Here is a 13,880-nt window from a genome sequence, read left to right as displayed (position 1 = left end):
TTATTTTGATAAGTGTATTGAAGTCTTTCAAAAGTGTATAAATACATATTAAAACACTACATGTATATACATTTTAACTGAGTCGTTAAGTCATCGTTAGTCGTTACATGTAAGTGTTGTTTTGAAACCTTTAGGTTAACGATCTTGTTAAATGTTGTTAACCCAATGTTTATAATATCAAATGAGATTTTAAATTATTATATTATCATGATATTATCATGTATGAATATCTCTTAATATGATATATATACATTAAATGTCTTTACAACGATAATCGTTACATATATGTCTCGTTTAAAAATCATTAAGTTAGTAGTCTTGTTTTTACATATGTAGTTCATTGTTAATATACTTAATGATATGTTTACTTATCATAGTATCATGTTAACTATATATATATATCCATATATATGTCATCATATAGTTTTTACAAGTTTTAACGTTCGTGAATCACCGGTCAACTTGGGTGGTCAATGGTCTATATGAAACATATTTCAATTAATCAAGTCTTAACAAGTTTGATTGCTTAACATGTTGGAAACATTTAATCATGTAAATATCAATCTCAATTAATATATATAAACATGGAAAAGTTCAGGTCACTACATTGTAACCTGTATTTTTGACTATAAACTTATACTTTTTCTGTTTAGATTCATACACTTAAGTTCAATATGAAACCATAGCAACTTGAATCACTCAAAACGGATTTGAAACGAAAAAATGACGGGTAAAACAAAATTGGATAAATTTGCTAGTTTTAGCTACGAAAATTTTGTAACAAATCTAGACTAAACATATTCTAACTAATTTATATTGTATTATACATATTATGAAATCTTGGGATACCATAGATACGTATACAATGTTTTGACATATCATATCGACCCATCTATATATATATTTCGGAACAACCATAGACACTCTATATGCAGTAATGTTTGAGTTAGCTATACAGGGTTGAGGTTGATTCCAAAATAATATATATACTTTGAGTTGTGATCGAGTCTGAGACTTGTAGACACTGGGTCGTGGATTGATTCGAGATAATATATATTGCTTTATTTCTGTACATCTAACTGTGGACAACTCGTTGTAGGTAACTAACGAGGACTGCTGACTTAACAAACTCAAATCATTAAAACGTAATAAAAATATTGTAAATATATTTTGAACATACTTTGATATATATGTACATATTTGTTATAGGTTCGTGAATCGACCAGTGGCCAAGTCTTACTTCCCGACGAAGTAAAAATCTGTGAAAGTGAGTTATAGTCCCACTTTTAAAATCTGATATTTTTGGAATGAGAATACATGCAGTTTTATAAATGTTTTACGAAATAGACACAAGTAATCGAAACTACATTCTATGGTTGAATTATTAAACTGAATATGCCCCTTTTAGCTTGGTAGCCTAAGAATTAGGGAACTGGCCCCTAATTGACGCGAATCCTAAAGGTAGATCTACGAGAACTAACAACCCCCATTCTGCAATTTGGAATGCTTTAGTACTTCGAGTTTATCATGTCCGATGGGTGTCCCGGAATGATGGAGATATTCTATATGCATCTTGTTAATATCGGTTACCAGGTGTTCATCATATGAATAATTTTTATCTCTATGCAGTTTGCAAAATGCCTGATATGAGATGTGTTATAAAAATGAAATCTTGTGGTCTATCATTACGATTTGATAATATATAGGTTAAACCTATAACTCACTAACATTTTTGTTGACGTTTTAAGCATGTTTATTCTTAGGTGATTATTAAGAGCTTCCGCTGTTGCATACTAAAATAAGGACAGGATTTGGAGTCCATGCTTGTATGATATTGTGTAAAAACTGCATTCAAGAAACTTATTTCGATGTAATATATTTTATTGTAAACCATTATGTAATGGTCGTGTGTAAACGGTATATTTTAGATTATCATTATTTGATAATCTATGTAATGTTTTTTTTAAACCTTTATCGATAAAATAGAAGTTATGGTTGTTTTAAAAATGAATGCAGTCTTTGAAAAACGTCTCATATAGAGGTCAAAATCTCGCGACGAAATCAATTAATATGGTACGTTTATAATCTATATGAATGAGACATTTCAGTTGGTATCCGAGCGTTGGTCTTAGAGAACCAGAAATTGCATTATTGTGTGTCTAACCGAGTTTGTTAGGATGCATTAGTGAGTCTGGACTTCGATCGTGTTTTCTTTAAAAATGATTTCTTAACATTTTTTATTGGAAACTATATATTATTAACATGTAAATATTACGTGATATATTAATCTCTTAACGTGTTTGATATTGTGTGATAGATGTCTACCTCTAGTACAAATTCCATCGACTCACCTAATAATAATGAAGAGTCGAATATACTTTGGGAAGATTCACAAATTCCCGAAGAGGAACCGGAAGAAGAGGAACCGGAAGAGGAGGAACCGGAAGAAGAGGAACCGGAAGAAGAGGTTTCGGAGGAGGAAATATTAGGAACCACAGAAAAACTAGATTAAATAAAAGAAAATCCTCAACCAATGGACCAAAGTTAATAATGGTCAATGGTGTTTCTACCGAGGAAGCAAAATATTGGGAAGATTACCAATTTTCCGATGAATCGGATTCCAATGAGGATTCCGATGATGTTATAGAAATTACCTCGACCCAATTTGAAAAAGCAAAAGAAAATAATAAGGTAAAGGGCATCAAAATAGAGAAACTTGATTCCAACCCTGATGAACTTTATATGTATCGTCAACACCCGTATTTCTTAAGTTGTAACAATAACCCGGGAACCTCTAAGCCACCAGGTTTTTCTAAACCATTTGTGAAGACAACGGCTCGTATTAGAGGAACATCATATATCCCTAGAAAATTAGCAAAACGAAACATGTCCGAAGAAGAAGAAACTAGTGAGTCGAAATAAAGAGTTGTAATCATGAGGTGTAAAATATGTAAAATAAGTGTGCTTGTATTTTTCTTGTTGTATGTGAAAATTGCTTGTATTATTTGATAACTATCTTTTACGAATCTAACTCTTGTCTATTTTTACAGTATAAAAACAAAAAAATGGATGTTAAGGATAGACAACCAAAAATTTTAGAAGACCTATCCGGGGACATGATTGATGAAATCTTGTCTAAAGTCGGTCAGAATTCGTCGGCATAATTATTTACTGCAAAATTAGTTTGTAGAACATTTGAAGAATGTTCCAGGCATGTCTTAGTTTATAAAAGGCTTTCATTTAAAAGATGGGGTATATCACATTGGGGACACCGTAAGTTACGCCGTGTTTTCTTTAAAGCGTTAAATGCGGAGAATCCAAATGCAATTTTACGCTACGGGTTAAGAACCTATTTTGACTCAACATATCCCAATGTAGGACTTCGTGAATTAGAAAGAGCTTCTAACATACAACATAAAGAAGCATGTTATGCTTACGGGTTAGTGATGTTCGCTTATCACCAAAGTGAGAAAAAGAACATCGGATTACAACTTTTAAATAAAACCTTCCCACAAGTGACGAATTCAGTAGTTGGGGTGAGAAACAAGGTTTTTAGATTATTACGGGGCTGTTGGGCATTACGAAACCCTCGTTCCTTTGACGACATTACAACATGCTATCTTGTCAACGGCCACAACTGTTATGTTCCACAAGACCAAGGATGGGAAGTAGTCTTAGTAAAACCAGAATGCATGACTTGTTTCTGGACTTATGAATTACGTGCTTTTATTGCCTTTGCTGAACAACTTACGTATTAACTAGGAATGTTGTCACAACTATTTTGTATCAAAGTGATTGTGTGCTATATTTCATGCTTTATGTATAATAGCGGTATTGTAAGTTTGTAAATTTTTGTATAAAAGTTTGAATGCGAAATATTATTATAATCAGTTTTTCATATAGAATTGTAGTAGTTGAATGGTATATTAGCTACTAAGTATGAACTTAACGGGTAGGTACTACCCGAATTAAAAATATAAAACGCTAATATGAAGAAAAAGCTTTTATAAATGAGTTCATATTATGCTACGAAATACTATTGACTACTCTTAATATTCTAAATGATTAACTTAATTCTTTTGGGCTATTTTTGAAGGAAATGGCACCGACGACTCGTTAGAATTTGAACATGAGCGAGGAAGACTTTCGTGTTTTCCTTGCAGCAAACATAGCCGCAGTACAGGCTGCAATGCAAAACAACAACAATAACTCGAAATCTAGCAATGCAAATAACGCCACAAGAAATCGTGTAGGATGCTCCTACAAAGAATTCATTGCCTGTAAACCTCTGGAATTCGATGGAACCGAGGGTCCAATCGGATTGAAACGGTGGATCGAAAAGGTTGAATCGGTGTTTGCCATAAGTAAATGTACTGAAGAAGACAAAGTAAAGTACGCTACGCATACCTTCACAGGTAATGCGTTAACATGGTGGAATACCTATCTAGAACAAGTGGGACAAGATGCTGTGTACGCACTACCGTGGTCAGCATTCAAACATCTGATGACTGAGCAGTATCGTCCCAGAAGCGAGGTCAACAAGCTAAAAGTAGAGCTTAAGGGATTACGAACACAAGGATTCGATATTACCACGTACGAACGACGATTCACGGAGTTGTGCTTATTGTGCCCGAGAGCGTTCGAAGATGAAGAGGAGAAAATCGACGCATTTGTAAAAGGGTTACCAGAAAGGATCCAAGAAGATATATGTTCACACGAGCCCGCTTCCATACAAAAGGCGAGTCGAATGGCTCATAAACTCATAAATCAGATTGAGGAAAGAGTTAAAGAGCAGACGGCCGAAGAAGCCAACACGAAACAAATCAAAAGAAAGTGAGAAGAAACCAGTGACAAGGGTCACAATTTTAACAATCAACACAACAATCACAACTTCAATCGCACCAATTATTGCAACAACAAACGCAACAACAATCATTCCAACAACAACTACAACAACCATCCTAACAACAATAACCACCACAACAATCGTCCCAACATCAATAACAACCGCAACAACAATAATTCCTATAACAATAATAATCAAAAAAAGCCATGCCAAAGGTGTGAAGAGTACCACTCGAATGAGTTCTGCACGACATTTTGCACAAAGTGTAAAAGAACTGGCCATGGTGCGAGAAAGTGTGAGGTCTACGGCCCAATGAATAACAGAAATAAAAGAACAGATAATGTCGGAACAAGTAATGTCGCCTTTGTTTGTTATGGATGTGGAAAACCGGGCCACATTAGGAGTAATTGCCCAAACCCAGAGAAAAATAATGGGCAAAGTCGTGGAAGAGTTTTCAATATTAATACGGCAGAAGCGCAGGAAGACCCGGAGCTTGTTACGGGTACGTTTCTCATTGACAATAAATCTGCTTATGTTTTATTTGATTCGGGTGCGGATAGGAGCTATATGAGTAGAGATTTTTGTGCCAAATTAAGTTGTCCATTGACGCCTTTGGATAATAAATTTTTACTTGAATTAGCAAACGGTAAATTAATTTCAGCAGATAATATATGTCGGAATCGAGAAATTAAACTGGTTAGCGAAACGTTTAAGATTGATTTGATACCAGTAGAGTTAGGGAGTTTTGATGTGATAATCGGCATGGACTGGTTGAAAGAGGTGAAAGTAGAGATCGTTTGTTACAAAAATGCGATTCGCATCATACGAGAAAAAGGAAAATCCTTAATGGTGTACGGAGAAAAGAGCAATGCGAAGCTAAATCTTATTAGTAATTTGAAGGTGCAAAAACTAATAAGAAAAGGTTGCTATGTTGTTCTAGCACATGTCGAGAAAGTACAAACCAAAGAAAAGAACATCAATGATGTTCCCATCGCAAAAGAGTTTTTCGATGTATTTCCAAAAGAATTACCGGGATTACCTCCACACCGATCCATTGAATTTCAAATAGACTTGGTACCAGGAGCTACACCAATAACCCGTGCTCCATATAGATTTGCACCCATCGAAATGAAGGAACTCCAGAGCCAATTACAGGAACTTTTAGAGCGAGGTTTCATTTAACCAAGCACGTCACCGTGGGGAGCCCCTGTTTTGTTTGTGAAGAAGAAAGATGGTACATTCAGTTTGTGTATCGACTACCGAGAGTTGAACAAACTTACCATCAAGAACCGTTACCCACTACCGAGAATTGACGACTTATTTGATCAATTATAAGGTTCGTCAGTTTATTCGAAGATTGATTTATGTTCCGGATATCATCAAATGCGGGTGAAGGAGGATGATATTCCGAAGACTGCTTTTAGGACGCGTTACGGTCATTACGAGTTTATGGTTATGCCGTTTGGTTTAACTAACGCACCAACTGTGTTCATGGACCTCATGAACTGAGTGTGTGGGCCATATCTTGACAAGTTTGTCATTGTCTTCATCGATGATATACTTATCTACACAAAGAATGATTAAGAGCACGAAGAACATTTGAGAAAAGTGCTAGAGTTGTTAAGAAAAGAAAAACTGTACGCTACATTTTCAAAGTGTGCATTTTGGCTGGAAGAAGTTCAATTTCTCGGTCACATAGTGAACAAAGTAGGTATTCAGGTGGATCCGGCAAAGATTGAAACCGTTGAAAAGTGGGAAACCCCGAAAACTCCGAAACACATACGCCAATTTTTAGGATTAGCTGGTTACTACAGAAGATTCATCCAAGATTTTTCCAAAATAGCAAAACCCTTGACTGCATCAACGCTTAAAGGGAAGAAATTTGAATGGAAGGATGAACAAGAAAAAGCATTTCAATTGTTGAAGAAAAAGTTAACTACGGCACCTATATTGTCATTGCCTGAAGGGGATGATGATTTTATGATATATTGTGATGCCTCAAAGCAAGGCCTCAGTTGTGTATTAATGCAACGAACGAAAGTAATTGCTTATGCATCTAGACAATTGAAGATTCACGAGCAGAATTATACGACACATGATTTGGAATTAGGCGCGGTTGTTTTTGCATTAAAGACTTAGAGACACTACTTATATGGGGTCAAAAGTATCATATATACCGACCACAAAAGTCTCCAGCATATATTTAATAAGAAACAACTGAACATGAGGCAGCGTAGATGGATTGAATTGTTAAATGATTACGATTTTGAGATTCGTTACCACCCGGGGAAGGCGAATGTGGTAGCCGACGCTTTGAGTAGAAAGGACAGAGAACCTATGCGGGTAAAAGCTATGAATATAATTATTCGTACTAACCTTACTACTCAAATAAAGGAGGCGCAGTAGGGAGTTGTAAAAGAAGGAAAGTTGAAGAATGAAATACCTAAAGGATCGGAGAAACATCTTAATATTCAGGAAGACAGAACCCGGTATAGGGCTGAAAGAATTTGGGTACCAAAGTTTGGAGATATGAGAGAAAAGGCACTTAAGGAAGCACATAAAATTAGTTATTCAATACATCCCGGAGCGGGGAATATGTACAAAGATCTCAAAAAACACTTTTGGTGGCCGGGTATGAAAGCCGATATTGCTAAATATGTAGGAGAATGTTTGACGTGTTCTAAAGTCAAAGCTGAACATCTGAAACCATCGGGTCTACTTCAACAACCTGAAATCCCAGAATGAAAATGGGAAAACATTACCATAGATTTCATTACTAAATTGCCAAGGACTGCAAGTGGTTATGATACTATTTGGGTAATAGTCGATCGTCTTACCAAATCAGCACACTTTCTGCCAATGAGAGAAAATGATAAAATGGAGAAGTTGGCTCGATTATATTTAAAGGAAGTTATCTCCAGACATGGAATACCAATCTCTATTATCTTTGATAGGGATGGCAGATTTGTTTCAAGGTTTTGGCAGACACTGCAACAAGCATTGGGGACTCGTCTAGACATGAGTACTACTTATCATCCACAAACTGATGGGCAAAGTGAAAGAACAATACAGACCCTTGAAGACATGCTACGAGCATGTGTTATCGATTTCGGAAACAGTTGGGATCGACACCTACCATTAGCAGAATTTTCCTACAACAACAATTACTATTCGAGTATTGAAATGGCGCCGTTTGAAGCACTTTATGGTAGAAAGTGCAGGTCTCCGATTTATTGGAGTGAAGTGGGGGATAGACAGATTACGGGTCCAAAGATAATACAAGAAACTACCGAGAAAATCATCCAAATTCAACAACGATTGAAAATTGCCCATAGTTGATAAAAGAGCTACGCGGACAGTAAAAGAAAAGATATAGAATTTGAGATTGGAGAAATGGTTATGCTTAAGGTTTCACCTTGGAAAGGCGTTGTTCGATTTGGTAAATGGGGGAAACTAAATCCAAGGTACATTAGACCATTCAAGATTATAGATCGTGTCAGACCAGTAGCTTACCAACTTGAGTTACCTCAACAACTCGCGGCTGTACATAACACTTTCCACATCTCAAATTTAAAGAAATGTTTTGCTAAAGAAGATCTCACTATTCCATTAGACGAAATCCAAATCAACGAAAAACTTCAATTCATTGAAGAACCCGTTGAAATAATGGATCGTGAGGTTAAAAGACTTAAGCAAAACAAGATACCAATTGTTAAGGTTTGATGGAATGCTCGTAGAGGACTCGAGTTCACCTAGGAGCATGAAGATCATATGAAGAAGAAATACCCGCACCTATTTCCAGAAGATTCGTCAACACCTTCTACAGCTTAAAATTTCGGGACGAAATTTATTTAACGGGTAGGTATTGTAGTTACCTGAACTTTTCCATGATTATATATTAAATGAAAACTATATTTGCATGATTAAATGTTTCCAACATGTTAAGCAATCAAACTTGTTAAGACTTGATTATTTGAAATGAGTTTCATGTAGACAATTGACCACCCAAGTTGACCGGCGATTCACGAACGTTAGAACTTGTAAAAATTATATGATATATATATATGGATATATATATATAGTTAACATGATATTATGATAAGAAAGTATCTCACTAGGTATATTAACAATGAGTTATATACAAAAAATGAGACTATTGAATTAAGAAAACTCGAAACGATAAATATAATGATTATCGTTATAACGTCTTACTAAATACATATGTATCATATTAAGATATTAATACACTATGTTTAACATCATGAAAGGATAATTACATATATCATTAAGCGTATTAACAATGAACTACACGAGTAAGATGAGACTACTAACTTAAGGATTTCGAAACAATACATATATGTAACGATTATCATTGTAATAGTATTTTACACACACACACACACACACACACACATATATATATATATATATATATATATATATATATATATGATATTAAGATATATTAATACACCATGTTAACATATATATATATATATATATATATATATATATATATATATATATATATATATATATATATATATATATATATATATATATATATATATATATATATATATGATATTAAGATATATTAATACACCATGTTAACATAACAATTTAACATCTCATTTAAGTGTAATAACAATGGATCAATTACATTTAACAAGATCGTTAACTTAAAGGTTCCGAAACAACACTTACATATCACGACTAACGATGACTTAACGACTCAGTTAAATGTATATACATAAGTGTATTAAGATGTATTAATACACTTTTGGAAGACTTCATGACATATATCAAAGTACTTATACTTAACAAAAATGCTTACAATTACATCATCATTCATTTTCATCAACAATTCTACTCGTATGCACCCGTATTCGTACTCTTACAATACACAGCTTCTAAGATGTATATAATATTGGTATATACACTCAATCATTAGCTCCTTAGTAGCCCATGTGAGTCATTAAACATGTGAGAACCATCATTTGGCAACTAGCACGAAATATCTCACAAAATTACAAAAAATATTATAAATCATTCATGAATTATTTACATGAAAACAAACTTACACATCCTTTATATCTAATCCATATACCAACGACCAAAAACACCTACAAACACTTTCATTCTTAAATTTTCTTCATCTAATTGATCTCTCTCAAGTTCTATCTTCAAGTTCTAAGTGTTCTTCATAAATTCTATAAGTTCTAGTTTCATAAAATCAAGAATACTATCAAGTTTGCAAGATTACTTCCAAGCTTTCTAATCCAACCCAAGTAATCATCTAAGCTCAAGAAATCTTTCTTATTTATAGTAAGATATATTTCTAATACAAGGTAATACTCATATTCAAACTTTGATTCAATTTCTATAACTATAACTATCTTATTTCGAGTGGAAATCTTACTTGAACTTGTTTTCGTGTCATGATTCTACTTCAAGAACTTTCAAGCCATCCAAGAATCCTTTGAAGCTAGATCAATTTTTGTTACTTCAAGTAGGTTTACCTACTAAACTTGAGGTAGTAATGATGTTCATAACATCATTCGATTCATATATATATATATATATATATATATATATATATATATATATATATATATATATATATATATATATATATATATATATATATATATATATATATATATATATATATAATTATCTTATTCGAAGATTTAAACTTGTAATCACTATAACATAGTTTAGTTAATTCTTAACTTGTTCGCAAATAAAATTAATCCTTCTAACTTGACTTTTAAAATCAACTAAACACATGTTCTATATCTATATGATATGCTAACTTAATGATTTAAAACTTGGAAACACGAAAACACCGTAAAACCGGACATACGCCGTTGTAGTAACATCGCGGGCTGTTTTGGGTTTGATAATTAGAAACTATGATAAACTTTGATTTAAAAGTTGTTCTTCTGGGAAAATTATTTTTCTTATGAACATGAAACTATATCCAAAAAACATGGTTAAACTCAAAGTGGAAGTATGTTTTTCAAAATGGTCATCAAGATGTCGTTCTTTCGACGGAAATAACTACCTCTTTAAAAAATGACTTGTAATCTGTATTTTCGACTATAAACTTATACTTTTTATATTTAGGTTCATAAACTTAAGTTCAATATGAAACCATAGCAACTTGAATCACTCAAAACGGATTTGAAACGAAGAAATGACGGGTAAAACAAAATTGGATAAATTTGCTAGTTTTAGCTACAAAAATTTTGTAACAAATCTAGACTAAACATATCCTAACTAATTTATATTGTATTATACATATTATGAAATCTTGGGATACCATAGACACGTATACAATATTTTGACATATCATATCGACCCATCTATATATATATTTCGGAACAACCATAGACACTCTATATGCAGTAATGTTTGAGTTAGCTATACAGGGTTGAAGTTGATTCCAAAATAATATATATACTTTGAGTTATAATCGAGTCTGAGACTTGTAGACACTGGGTCGTGGATTGATTCGAGATAATATATATTGCTTTATTTCTGTACATCTAACTGTGGACAACTCGTTGTAGGTTACTAACGAGGACTGCTGACTTAACAAACTCAAATCACTAAAACGTAATAAAAATGTTGTAAATATATTTTGAACATACTTTGATATATATGTCCATATTTGTTATAGGTTCGTGAATCGACCAGTGGTCAAGTCTTACTTCCCGACAAAGTAAAAATATGTGAAAGTGAGTTATAGTCCCACTTTTAAAATCTGATATTTTTGGGATGAGAATACATGCAGTTTTATAAATATTTTATGAAATAGACACAAGTAATCGAAACTACATTCTATGGTTAAATTATTAAACCGAATATGCCCCTTTTAGCTTGGTAGCCTAAGAATTAGGGAACTGGCCCCTAATTGACGCGAATCCTAAAGGTAGATCTACGGGAACTAACAACCCCCATTCTGGAATTTGAAATGCTTTAGTACTTCGAGTTTATCATGTCCGATGGGTGTCCCGGAATCATGGGGATATTCTATATGCATCTTATTAATGTCGGTTACCAGGTGTTCACCATATGAATGATTTTTATCTCTATGCAGTTTTCGAAATGCCTGATATGAGATGTGTTATAATTATAAAAATGAAATCTTGTGGTCTATCATTATGATTTGATAATATATAGGTTAAACCTATAACTCACCAACATTTTTGTTGACGTTTTATGCATGTTTATTCTCAGGTGATTATTAAGAGCTTCCGATGTTGCATACTAAAATAAGGACAGGATTTGGAGTCCATGCTTGTATGATATTGTGTAAAAACTGCATTCAAGAAACTTATTTCGATGTAATATATTTTTATTGTAAACCATTATGTAATGGTCGTGTGTAAACGGTATATTTTAGATTATCATTATTTGATAATCTACGTAATGTTTTTTAAACCTTTATCGATAAAATAGAAGTTATGGTTGTTTTAAAAATGAATGCAGTCTTTGAAAAATGTCTCATATAGAGGTCAAAACCTCGCGACGAAATCAATTAATATGGAACGTTTATAATCTATATGAACGGGACATTTCAGAGAGCAACCGGAATCGATATACCGAACACAGACGTCGAGACTCTGTAAACGTTAATATCCTAGAGTTTAGATACCTAAAGTTTCTTGGGTCCTTTTCGGTTAGCACCAACAATAAACTTTGGATCAACAATGAGATAATCACGTAAAGCATCATGCAATTTAGACAATAAAGCATCATTTAAAACCACATTACATGAAGCATCATGCGCAATATCAAGTTTTACATCGTTATCAGAAGTCTTAACACACTACTTATTCCAAATAGATGTTTTGTTCACAGACGAAAATCGAAAAACATGAGATGATTTCCTAGATCGACTAGCAGATTTCTTTGGTTTAGTTGCTACTTTCTTAGTCATGGACTTAGGAACCCATACAGACTTGTAAGTCAAATTTGGATTATAACCTGTGACACGAAAAACACCTCTGTTAGTTAGACGTCCAAACTTTTCAGTTGACACATGAGATGATTGATTTTGCAAAATTTCCAATTTGATTTTACGTTCCTTTGCATCATACTCACTCAAATCAGGTTTTGGACTCTTGTGTTGTGTTGACTTGACTGATTTTGGTAAAAGACTTTCCTTTGATTGATTTGACATTGGAATCATAGGAATCTTTTCAGTTAACACAGAACCATTTTGAGAATGAACTTTCTTGACAACAAATTGTGTTGAAGGTGCAACTTTTGAAACACATTTACCAAATTGAGAACGTAATGGGTTTTTAAGAATAGTAATGGGTTTTGCATCCGTAGATGTTTTTGTTCCCTTCCCCTTCTTATAAATCCTACCAACACATTCAGACACATTGGTTTCAACAGAAGATGATTGCTTAAGTGTGTTAGCCCGTTTCAGTTGAATTATTTTTTGTTTTAAGCTCTTAATTTCAAGACATAATTCCTCTGCAGAAACAAGCACTTCATCTTCCGTAAAATCATAAGTATATTTCTTCTTAGGAAGTGGAGGCAATTTATCACACAAAGCAAGCATTTGTTCTAATGATTGACACTTAAGTTGCAAATCAACATTTTCCTTTTCAACTATACCTAATATACGTTTCATGTTTCGTACAACAGGTATATTTTCATAAAATTCATTAATTGTTGTGTCAAAGTCTATCATGTTTTTAACAATTGGTTCATCTTGAGGTTCTACCTTTACATCTAAATCTGGTTGACCTAGGGATTATGTCTCAAAGAAGACAGTTAGTTCATGTGCTAGGTCTTCACGGAAAACATTATCAGAACATGCAGGCAAAGCTGGTAGAATTGGTTTCACAACAAAAGTTGGTTCATCAAACACCTTATCTATGGCAATAATGCTAGAACTAGGTTTGTTAAACACTTCATTCTCAAGCATTAAAATGTATTTCTCTTGCATGAGTGTTGGGATATAAACCAGTCTACGCTTAGGCACATAATTTTCATGTTGCATATTCTT

The sequence above is a fragment of the Rutidosis leptorrhynchoides genome, chromosome 2 (genome assembly GCF_046630445.1).
Source record: "Rutidosis leptorrhynchoides isolate AG116_Rl617_1_P2 chromosome 2, CSIRO_AGI_Rlap_v1, whole genome shotgun sequence".
Classification (NCBI taxonomy): domain Eukaryota; kingdom Viridiplantae; phylum Streptophyta; class Magnoliopsida; order Asterales; family Asteraceae; genus Rutidosis; species Rutidosis leptorrhynchoides.
Note: the sequence above shows the minus strand (reverse complement) of the source record.